Source organism: Fukomys damarensis, unplaced genomic scaffold, assembly GCF_012274545.1.
Source record: "Fukomys damarensis isolate Sample0158 unplaced genomic scaffold, DMR_v1.0_HiC HiC_scaffold_28, whole genome shotgun sequence".
Taxonomy (NCBI): Eukaryota; Metazoa; Chordata; class Mammalia; order Rodentia; family Bathyergidae; genus Fukomys; species Fukomys damarensis.
Genome location: NW_022900940.1, coordinates 17,974,515 through 17,987,022, shown reverse-complemented (window position 1 = coordinate 17,987,022; position 12,508 = coordinate 17,974,515). Strand labels below are relative to the sequence as shown.

General features: G+C 34.7%; 1 protein-coding gene across 22 annotated transcripts in view; it reads right to left on the bottom strand.

Moving 5' to 3' along the window:
- The window catches only part of Lrrfip2 (LRR binding FLII interacting protein 2), a 111,655-nt gene extending 99,205 nt beyond the window's left edge, over nt 1-12,450 (bottom strand). For 10 of the 22 annotated variants that reach the window (XM_019208268.2, XM_019208270.2, XM_019208264.2 and 7 more), the window contains exons 1-3: nt 12,347-12,449; nt 11,717-11,785; nt 11,142-11,202 (exon numbers count right to left, since the gene is read on the bottom strand). The gene's annotated coding sequence lies outside the window, so the exon portion shown is untranslated. Of the gene's footprint in view, nt 1-11,141; nt 11,203-11,716; nt 11,786-12,346 lie in introns of all 22 variants that reach the window. The other 12 variants (XM_019208260.2, XM_019208258.2, XM_019208266.2 and 9 more) reach the window with 5 other exon arrangements.
- Between the last annotated feature and the right edge of the window lie 58 nt (nt 12,451-12,508).

Genomic DNA, 12,508 nt, shown 5'->3' with positions numbered 1-12,508 from the left:
ATGGTTAAAGTATAAGTCCAAAGGAATCAACATTGATATTAACTAGTAAAAAAACATTAATAACCTCCCAGAAGGACATGAGTTGCCAGACTGAATAGGCCAAGAGTGTTCAACACAAGTCTTGAGATTACACCAAAGTATATCACAGTGAGTTATAACTATTTTTAATTAATTTTATTGGTATATTTGAGATAAACAATATAATGACACTCATTGCTGGAAATTTGCACCTCTACATAATCAATCTTGGTTCTTATTTTTTTCCCCATCCCCCTGCTTCCCTATCTACAAAGACTTTGTTTCCATTTTCTCATATTAATTATATTCCCTTTTTTCCTTTCAAACATGATTTTACAAGCCTCCAGAATGGGAAAGTCAGATCACATGTAAAGGATTAACAATCAGAATGGTTTCAGATTTCCAAAAGTAATTCTGGAAACAAGAGTGATACCTTCAAACTCCTGAAGGAAAACTGTAAGCAACCTACAAGCAAGTAGTCAAACCACTCTATTCTCCTACTTGATTACTAAAGACATTTCCAGACATGCAAAATCTAAAAAACAAAACAAAAACAACTTTCAGTAAGTTAACAAGACATACCTCATCAAGTGAAAAAGAAAAAATAAGAGTGACAGAGATTGAGCATATAGAGAATAAGCCTAATACATAAAAAGGGCACAGGGGATTCCCTAGCAAGATGCTGGATACTGCAAAATAAAAGCTACAGATTGAAGCAATGTGATTCAAGAGACTATTGTCACCAAAATCCCCACAGCCTAATGACTTCCTTTTAAAGTGAGATGTACCAGAGTCTCATTAGAATTTAGTTGGTCCTGACCTCATGTTGATACTGTTCCTGCTGTCCCTTCCCCTCAGCTAAGGATTTACTCCACAGCACAGAAGTGATTTGCTTTTATCTATTCCTGAGATAGAACATGATGAGCTTAGAAGGCAAAACACAGAGAGCAGTTTATTTCCACGATCACATTTTTCTAGATAATTATTAATACCTTGTAAATGCTTCAGCTCTGACAGATGCCCTCATTGTGGGGAGCCACGTTTCTCAGAATTCATTAACAAACTTTCCCAATAACTTACCCAGAAAAGTGTTCAAGGAAGACTCTCTCCAGATAATCTTCTCTGAGCTTTCAACTAACAGTGGTAATACAGACACCTTTCCTTGCAAAGCTAGACTTATAATTGCTCTTCAGTTTTCCAAAACCAAACAATGCATTGTTTAAGGGTACTCATATGTCAGAGACTAATTTTTGTTCACCAATCTGCCTAACATACAGCCTGAACCCCACAACTATTCTATATTCACATCCTTCCTTGCAGTCAAGTGCAGCCATGTGACATGAGTTCTAGAAAGTAGAATGCAGTCAACAGAGATAATCATGTCCAGGCCTAAGCCATCAACTTTCCATGCAAGCTACCACACTCCTTCACTTTGCCCTGGCATCTCCCAGCCAGATGCAGAGGACTCAATGAAAGTCTCTGAGGACCAGTATGGCAGTCAACAGATTACTGGTGGTGAATCTATGGTATGTGTCCACAGGAGGCTGTCTGTTATTATTAAAAGCTCTAAAAAGTTCACCATCACTGCACTAGATAACAGGAGCCTAAGTTCCTCAATGACACTAGAACAGAGAACCACTCCTCTGCTTTCCAAGTCACAGGAAACAAAAGATGTGAGAAATACTTTCACTGTGCTAAACTATTTTTTTTTTTTTTTTTGGTACCAGGGCTCGAATTCAGGACTTGAGCTTATTAGGCAGGTGGCAGAACCACTGAGCTAAATCCCTGGCTATGTTAAACTACTGACACTAGGGATTGTTTGCTATGGGTTCAGTCCCCAGCACTGCTATATTTTTATTGATATGTAGTTATATAAACATATATGTAAAACGCATACACATAAGTGTATATAAACAGCCTGCCCTAACAAATACAAAAAGGTAGTAAAGCCATTCAGTTACTCAAAATTAAATAACACATTAGTTAAGAACACTTTCATGTAGAGTCAAGACGACTGCAGAATTTGACAGGGAATGGACCAAAAAAGAATTACTAAGGTATAAAATGGGACTGTGATTACATGGTGAGGAAGAGGTCATTAAAGGGTATCTTAAGGGTATTTCTAAAATGGTTGTCATTTGTACTTTTGTGCCCTTAACAGAGACCACTGTTGCTCTATTCTTCCAAAAAGTGTTATTGCATTTCTCTGTATTTCACAAACTGTTTTTAATCAAAATAAGTTAATTTTATAATTCATACATTAATTTATATTATAAATTATATAGATAAAACAGACTCTTGAAAAAATTTTGGAGCATTTTGAGGGGAAAACAAGAGGTGAATAAAACTACAAATTTTTTAAAAAGAACTTTAACCTCCTTAAAAATAATGAAAACAAAGCGAGAAAATAATCATGATATATTACTTGGCTGGGCAATGAACAATATTTATTTAGCTATAATGAAAACACCATTTCCTTAAAATTTCAAAACTGAACTATTACAGGAAGAGAAAGTAGAAAGAATAAAGAAGAAACACAAAATAACAATAAAGCCACCAGGGCTGGGATTTAGCTGGGTGCCACTGCCCACCTTGCAAGAGCAAGGTCCCAGGTTCAATCCCTGGTACACCCCCCGGCCCAAAAAAAAACCATAAAGCCACCAGTAATTCCTACATCTAAAGATACTTCTATTTTAATTGTATATATATTTATTTAAACAAAAATAGTCATACAAAATATGTGCTATTTTGTAATCAGCTATGCCAAACAAGCTCTAAGGCTACTCTCCACCTCAATCACCATTTACATTGTTCATACTTTTGTATAAGTCCTTGCCCATGTATATAGATTGGACCTGTGATTTCTAAAAAAAAGAAAATGGCACAGATTATAGGATGATATTCTCGTGATTATGTTACATTATATCCTTGCTAACAGATTAAAGAACTCATTTTGATGGCTTTATGAAATGGTCATTTTTGAAAAACACCACAGATCCAGGAACAACTGGTTGCCTCTAAAAGCTACAGCAATCTGTACAAGTTGAAGACTGCCTCTTAGAAGACTAAGTGATGTCTGGTAAAGAAGGAGCCTCAGTGCTAAAAGTATAAGAAAATGACCTAACTGATCTTGTTAGATTTTTCCCCAGTTAAGTCTCCCTGGGAAGAACTCAGCCCAGTCAACACCTTAATTACAGCCTCAAGACATTGAGTACCCTAAGCAGAGGACCCAGCTCTGCCATTCTCAAACTCCTACTCCACAAAAAACTGCAAGACAATAAAATATACATTGTTTTAAGCTGCTGAGTTTGTTTAGTTACATACCATAGAAAAATGAGTATGCCAACTTTTAATACTGAACAAATCAGGCAAAGTCTGAAGATACAAAATCAATACAAACATACAAAAAAAAAAACCCACCTAGTTTCATATCTATACATCAACGATCCAAAAAAAAATTAAGAAAACAATTCCATTTACAATAGTATCAAAATGAGTATTTAGGAATAAACTTAGCCAAAGGGGCAAAAGATGAATAGATTAAAACTATAAGAAACTGTTGAAAGAAATTAAAACAACATAAAAAGACATTCCATGTTCACGGAGTGGAAGACCTAAGATTATTAAAATGTTGTTAAGGCTTATATCTGGACTTCCCCCCAAAGCCTCATATAGTTACAGGTGGGACTTTTCAGAGATGGCTGTATCTAAAGTGTTCTGATGCTGGGATTAAGGATATGATGCCTGGATTGATTCACAGTGCAATGCTAGGATTAAGGGTGCCCACTCTGGGTAGAATATAAGGGACAAAAAGAAGGTTAATGTTGCTTGAGGCTGGTTGCTCGCTTCCTTGGTACTTCGCTGCTTCACTGCCTTTCTGCCTTGTGCCTGACAAAAACTGTTCCTTTGTGATGATGCCCCTTTGCCATACTATCCCTGGAGCCAGCCAACAATGAACTGAAACCTCTACAAACTGTGAGCTACAATAAACCTTTCCTCTTTTAACCTTGGTATTTTGACTCAGCAAAATGAGAAAAGCAATTAAGACAAATGCCAAAACTACCCCAAAGGAATCTGTAGATTCAATGAGGTTCCTATCAAAACTTCTTCTTGGGACTTTTTTTTTTTTTCAGAAACAGTAAAACCTTATACTAAAATTAAAATTCATACAGAGTCGAGGAACCCTGAATAGCCAAAACAATCTTGAAAAAAGAACAAAGCTGAGACACACTTCCTGATTTCAAAATTTACTATAAACTATAGTAATTATATAGCAATTTTATTGACATATACCAAATATGCAGACCAACAAAATATCCAGAAATAAAACATATATGTACAGTTAAATGGTTTTTGACAAGAGGGCCAAGACCACTGACTAGAAAATGGATAGTCTTTTCAACAAATGGTGATGGAAAACAAGATATTCACACAGTCAAAATGAAATTAGACCCCTATTTTACGCTGTACACAAAAATTTACATAAGATTTAGATCAAAGACCTAAACATATGAACTAAAACTACAAAACTCTTAGAAGAAAACACAAAGAAAAAGCTTCAGGACAACAGATTTGGCAATGATTTCTTGGATATGATTCCAAAATCTTGGTCAAAAGAAAAAATAAGACACATGGAATTTAACAAAATTTAAAGCTGTGCATCAAGGTACACTAACAACAAATTAAAAAGACAAACTATGCAACAGGAGAAAATATTTGCAAATCATATATCTAACCAGGAATTAATATCTAGAATATAAAAAAAAATTAAATCTCAATAACAAATTTATCAGTGAGCAAAGGACATAAATAGAAATTTCAACAAATATGATGCAAATGACCAATAAGTGCATACAAATGATACTAAATACTCAACATCTTTCATCATTAGAAAAATGCAAATCAAAACCACAATGAAAGGTTCCACCGCCTACCTCGCAAGCATAAAGACCTGCGTTTGATCTCTGGTATCAAAAAAAACACAAACAAACAAACAAACAAACCCAATGAAATGCTATTCTATACCCATAAAGGTGACTTTTACAAAAAATAAATGAGTAAATAAATTTTTTAAAAAATAACAAGCATTGGTGAAGATGTGAAAATGCTGGAACCCTTACACATTGCTGATGTTGATGTAAAATGAGACAGCTACTGTAGAAAGTATGGTATGTCCTCAAAAAGTTAAATATAAAATTACCATATGATTCAAGCAATTTCACTTCTGGGTATATAAAAAAAAGAATTAAAACTGGAATATGAAGCTGGGGATTTAGCTCAGTGGCACCATGCCTGCTTCAAAAGCACAAGATCCTGAGTTCAAACCCAGTACCAAAAAAGAGTAACACCACACAAAAAAAAGTGGAATAACATCACTCACAACCACCAAAAGATTAAAACCCAAACATCCATCAATGGATGAGTGGATGAACACTGTGATATATACATGGTACATCATAAATATACTTATATTACATATCAATTGTAATTGTATTGAAGATACTATGCTACATGAAAAAAGTCAGACACCAGAGACATATATTGTATGAGTCTACTTGTATGAGATATCTAGAATAGGTAAATTTGTAGGGACAAAAAGTAGAGAAAAGGGATTATCGAGGGCTACAGGATGTGAACAGTTATTATTTAGTTTGAGATGAAAAAGTTCCAGAGATAGACAGTGATGTTTGCGCAACAATGTGATTGTACTTAAGGCCATTGAATTGTACAATTAAAAATGGTTTAAAGGGCCAGAGATTTAGCTCAGTGGTTCCACTGCCTTCCTTGTAAGCACAAGGTCCCAAGTTCGATCCTCGATACCCAAAAAGAAAGGTTTAAAGGGCTGGAGGTGTAGAGGGCTTGTCTGGCATGCAAAAGGCCCTGAGTTCAATTTCAGCACAGCAAAAAATAAATAAAAGGCTTAAATTATGGATTTTATGTTGTGTATTTCCACCACAGATTTTTAAAAAGTGGTTAAGATGATAAATGTTATCTATATTTTACCATATTTAAAAAATAAATACTTTGGGTGGATCATAAAGGATGAATCTGGCAAGACAAGACATGACCTTTTCAATTCTTTGTCCACCTAGATATAACATTATCCACAATTTTTTTTAATTTCATGTAGAACTGAAATATTTTTCTGTTTTTAATCCTGTAATTCTTAGGTCACTTCAATGGAATACTTAATTTTTAAAGAAAAATAGGGGCCAGGTATTTAGCTCAGTGGTTCCGCCACCAGCCTCACAAGCACAAGGTCCCAAGTTCAATCCCTAATACAAAAAAAAAAAAAAAAAAAAAAAACAGCAAAAACACATGTTTGCTAAATGCATTCAATTTGCAGTTACATGTAGATGATTTTAAGCCATTTAACAAAAAAATAAAGATCTTAACACCCTAATTCTCTGTAGACAATATATGCTATTAAATATTTTTAAAGTTAGAAGATTGCTCCTATCTATTAAAATGTTTTTACCTAAAAAGTGGAGCTATAAAAAGAACAGAAAATTGTTCCAAACAAGTAATTTAAATGTGTTTCCTAAAGCAGTATACATTAAACTAGTCCAAAATATGGCATGCATAATAAAAGAATACTAAGATTTCAAAGTGAGAATACTATAACAAAAACAAAACATGACTCTTTAATAGGGAGTTTAATATTCCCCTTCTGAAAAAATAAAAACACAATCATATCCTTTCTACAGTTTTATCACTCTTAACCACTACATCCACCTTATTTTTCATTTTTTATTTTTCTAGAAAGGGGAAGCTGAACTTTGAAAGGGATAATAGAAAAAAAATATAATACCAGCAAGAAAGAGTAACATTAGTTTTTTTTTCACCTAACACTAAATCCTAACTACATCATCTTCATGTTAACAATCCAAATATTTGAGGGTAAGAAAAAACTAAATTTTCTGGAGTGGCAATCCTATTTAAAGCAAAAGAAAAGGAAGTGTTTGTGAATGTAAATTAAGTTCAAATGCTGAACCCTTCGAACCTTACCTATAACACTATACAAAGCTGCAGTTAAATATGTTGACATGAACTTTGGTCAAAGGTAGAGCATAAGTTTTAACAGCTTTCTAGCCTAAGAAGTGAGATCAGCTAAAGAACTTTAAACTCTAGAGTTTCATTCATTAAATATAGAAAATATCAAAGTTTTCATGCGGTACCACATGGTCTAAGAAAACAACTCTGTGGGTAAAGAGCAGCTGGTAATAATCTACAGTTTAAACATTTAACTTTACAGCTGGGTGCTGATGGCACACACTTTGTAATCCCAGCAGTTAGGAGGCAGAGGCAGGAGGTTTTTTGAATTCAAGGCCAGCCTGAAGTACATAGTAAGACCCTGTCTCAAAAAAAAAAAAATCAAAACAAAAACATTTAATTTCATGGTACTCTACATGACATTCTATAGTTCTATGGGGAAAAAACAGAATGAGAATTTGGGAAGAAGTTATATTGCCAATTTGAAATAAAAATAATCCTGTTATAATAGGTCATCATTTCAACAATCTCTGTGACCTAGTGACAAGTGTAAATGAAAGCTATGGACTGAACTGCTACTTCAACTTGGGGTATGGCCTCCCTAGGATAGTAACAGTAATGTTTCTTCCCTGCTATATAACAGTTGATCGTTTCTTGGAAAGCACGCTCATATAGCTAGAACATAATATCAATGCTGGAACAATCCTATGCTCTTCCTTGTGCATATTTTTCTACCAAAAAAAAACAAACAAAACTTGCCTTCTTAGTTTTCCTTAATTATCCTCTTTCCTTAAAAAAAGACAAACCTGGATCCTAGGATATGTACACACTAAGCAGACTTTCACCTCAAAACTTAGCCTTAATCTTCTGAAGGCAAATGTTTCTTATAACTCCCTCTTCTGTGGATGCCATTTTTCCTAAACCACAGGTCTTCCTGACTTACAGTAGGGCCAGGCCAGATTAGAGTTATGTGGTAGGTTCTATCAGGCAAGCTTTAACAAGGCCTCAAAAATAGACCCTGCGCACCAGCCAAGGAAACTGCCACTCACAAGGTTCCAACTTCATCATACTTTAGACTCACAGTACTAATTTTGTTTTGTTTTGTTTTGTTTTGGTACCAAGGTCCTTGTGCTTGCAAGGCAGGCAGAGGAACCACTGAGCTAAATTCCCTGGTCCTACTAATTTTTTTTTTCTCCCGTTTCTCTTATTTCAAAAAGGACAAAGGGTCCTGTACCTCCTCCTGGCCATAAATGACCCATATAACATTGAAATGAATAACTGACACCTTACTTGCTCAAAAACACTTTGAATATTACCGAATCTGTACTTCCTACCTGCCTTGAAAAGTTTATCTATCGATAGCACTCTGAATTGCAAAAAAACTTCTGGATCTCAGGATACACACAGGTTTGTTTTATTATGAATAGACTAGAATATGGAAAATAAAGGCAGAGAAGAAGGTGGATTTTTTTTTCTCTAATGACTAACAATATTAGCAGATTTCAGCAGGGCAAAATATTAAACTATTACAATGTTTTTAACTGACATAGAACATAAATTCTGAAACAATCTACTGTACGATACAGCCACTTAACTATTACCAAATATAAATGGTCTTATATGACATACTACTGTTTAACTACATAGTTCTACTTTTACTAGTTCAAATTAATCACCTGATACTCCAAAATCACCTGAATTGACTTATAAAATACATTCACAATATTTTTTTAAATGGAGAAATGGGAAAAAAATAAAATAATGGAAAAAATGGGTGAAGAATACAAATCAAATGGGCCATGCTTGATGACACATGTTTAATCCTAGCACTCTGGGAGGTTGAAGCAGAAGTATGACAAATTCAAGTCCAACATGGACAACTTAGCAATTTAGCAAGACTTTCTCAAAAATTTTTAAAAAAATTTTTAAAGGGTTGTCATTCAGTGCAAAGGCCCTGGATTTGATTTCCAGCACCACCACCACAAAAAAAAAAAAGTAAGAAACCTCTTCTATAAGCCTGAGAAAAAAGTTAATTTTTATCATAAAATAAAGGCCAATATATAATTGAAATAGTTTTAAATTTTCACAATTTAAGTACCAAAACCTTATGGTCACACACTTGAAAATATACTCCATATACATAAACTAATGCAAAGATTTGTTTCACAAGTTACTCATTATAGAAGTGAGGCAGAAGGCTAAATGCAATCTAAATGTCTGTTAATAGGAAATGTTAAATTATGAAAAAATGAACACATTATGGTTCATTTATACCAGGCAAGATATCTAGTCTTATAAAAAATAAGATGGATATGTGTGCTAATACAGAAGTATCTCTAATATATATTAAAAGTATAAAAGCTATAGGATATTTCTCCTAAACATATGTGATTACATATGTAAAAGAAAATTTAGAGAGATATATAAGAAACCATTAACAGTGGTGGCTTAGAAAATGGGGTAAGAAGGAGCTAGAAAATATACTTTCTCATATTAACATTTTCTTTTTAAATATTTCATTAATTTTTAAAAGTCCCACAAATGTCTATTAAAGCCATAAAGCTAGCATTATATATGTCTTTTCTCTCCTCTATCTCTACTCTCATCTACTGTTTTTTCCCTATCACTAGATTAAAACAAAAGCATACATACATAGCAAGTCTCAGAGACTCCCTAAGAAACAGAACTCTCATGGCCCTCCCACTACCACCATCACCACCAAAATAAGTAACAGAACGCATAAAAAACATATGACAGACCCAGATTTTACCCTAGCATCTGATTATTTTTAATTCTTCCCTAATTTATTGTAAGCTAAAAAGTTTTAATAGTGAAAATACAAAGTGTAATGCCAAAAGAAATCATTTCTAAAATTTCCTATTATTGTAGAACAAAAAGATGGAGAAAAGGACTAAGACATCTTACAAGGTAAATTTTTTTCAATTGCTTCTATCTAAAGTTTTAAAAAGATGAACTTTTATAATGGTATGGAGTCTATTCTTTATTTGCAAACTGGTAAAGTAGTTCATTTTCCCAGTAAAGGAAACATATCTGTTGAGATTCTCCCAAGAGAAAGCAATTACCTAAATGTAAAAGGCTATGAAGAAGCCTCTATTTTGTAGGTTTGATAGATAGCACATCCAGAGAAATGTTCCTTAACATTCCCAGTGGATTACAAGGAGAAATTTTCCTTTCCTATACATTATCAATTCTGTTCCTTTTCTACTAGCAACAAGGTAAACAATTCACAAAGGGCTATGCAAGAAATCACTCCCTCCATCTTGCTAAATTCACTTCTAGTAAAGACTTTTCAAAAACAGATATTTTGTCAAATATAGTTTTCATTCAATACAGAGATGCTTAATCGTGCCTTAAGGTTTCCCACATATTTACCTATCCAGACTCTGTAATAGTGACGGGGAACTTAGGACCTTGTGCTTGCCAGGTAGGCACAGCACCACTGAGCTACATCCCCAGCCCTGTTATGGTGAGTTCTACAAGGGATTTTCCAAACAGGAATCTTTATTCATAGGGAAGTGAAACTCTTAACACTAATCAGCAGGACAAAAAATCAAAAACATTACAGAACACTTTGAATGTAAGAATGGATATCCAGGGCTGTCTGCCTCATAAACGCAAGGTCCTGAGTTTGATCCCCCATTCCAGAAAAGAAAAAAAAAAAAAGATATCCAAAGTAAGACATCAAAGAATTAAAGTAATTTCATAAGCAAAACTAACAGGATAAACTTGCCATCATTTTAGAATTAATTTAAGTTCTTTACAAATGAAAATCAAGGTAAAATACACTGCATTCCAAAAAGAAGGAAAAGAAAAATAAGTGTAAGAACACCAAGATCTCTGTGATTCAAGGTTATTTTAACAACAGTTTGAAAACAAAATAAAACAAAAAATGATCAAATTACACTACAGCAATAAAAAGTTATTTCTAGTTTAAAACTAATCCATTCCAAGAATAAACCACAACTTCAATACACCCTTTCTTCAATGAAAGAATTTAAGTCAGGAATTCCACATTTTTAAGGATAGTATGGCAAAATGAGTGAGGCTTTCCATTCAAAAGACTATGGGTATTTTGTATACTGCAATTCTTTCAGGGAACTTTTTCGTACCTTAGTGATGGTAATTCTCCTTTCCCCTTGCTTCTAGACCCCTTCATTTATCTTCCCACATCTAGTTAGAAGAAGAGAAAATGTAAAATCACAACAATCCATTAGTAACTAACAAACTATCCTAAATTCAAGCATTCTTGCAAAATTTCAATTTATTTCCTTATCATACTGCATGACAACAACCATCTAGCACAAACCTAACAAAATATTAAACACTTTCTAGGGCCGGGGGTTTAGCTCAATGGTTCTTCTGCCCCCTGCCCTGCTAGCGCAAGGACCAGAGTTCGACCCGAGCCCCCCCAAATTAAACACTTTCTATAAAATGAGTAAAAGTATCTAATTAGATAGGCAGAAACAAAACTTAGCTTTCCTCTATTTCAGTTTTAACATCCAGATCAATGATTCACACACTGAATGACCTAACCTCCTAAGTGAGTCATACTTTCCCAAATTCTTATGCTATATGAGTATATTAAAATACTAGGTCATCATCTGTATTTGTTAGAGTATGGTTTGGTTAAATAGGGTTAATTCTACAGGGCTTTCAAATCATCATCCCTGACAACTAATCCTACCTGCAACATTCTGCATTCTCCAACAACCGAAGCTTTCCAAAAATTTATTCCCGAAATGAAATGTTATTTCTGGAAAAAAAATATTATTTCGAACACTAATTAAAAACTTATCCATACTCTCCTCTCCTTCTTCCCGTCTTATTACTGCATCCATATTCTCTTCTCATTGTGGCAACATTTAAAAAAAAAACTATTCTGTTATCTTTACATACCTACATTAGTCAATCTACAGTTTTTTGTTTATGACAGAAACGCTGAGTCATTAAATAAAAACTCAGAAGAAAAAGTGCTACAAAAAGTTAAAAAGTTTAGAATACAGTATTTCCCTAGGCAAATCGCAGCAGTTTGATATTTGCATTTCCCACCGTGGGAAAAATATGAGCAAACACTTGATCTTTTCTTCTCCCTAAAAAAGCAAAAATAGGCTTTTCCGTGGGAAGCCAGGCCCGACTGAAGCTATATAACTCTACAATCTGGGTGTGAACGATGCCCCGTATTAGTCAAGCAATACCCTGAACCCAATAAGCGCCTTTTACGCTGCGCTTCAGCAGGGGTAGAGGAAGAAGAGAAAACCCCATGAAAATGCTACGCCTTCCACCAGCCCGAAGCCGTTCCCTGGGGCGCGCCTACCGGTACAGCAACCGAGGGAGCGTGGCGCCGGGAAGAGAGGGCGCCTCGGGCCCCCAGCACAGGGACGGCGGCCCCGCAGTAATTTCTCCAACAACGGGAACGACGCTTCCCCCCGCGCGGAGGGAGGGCGCGCCTAGGAGATGCCCGCTAACGCGGCGCACC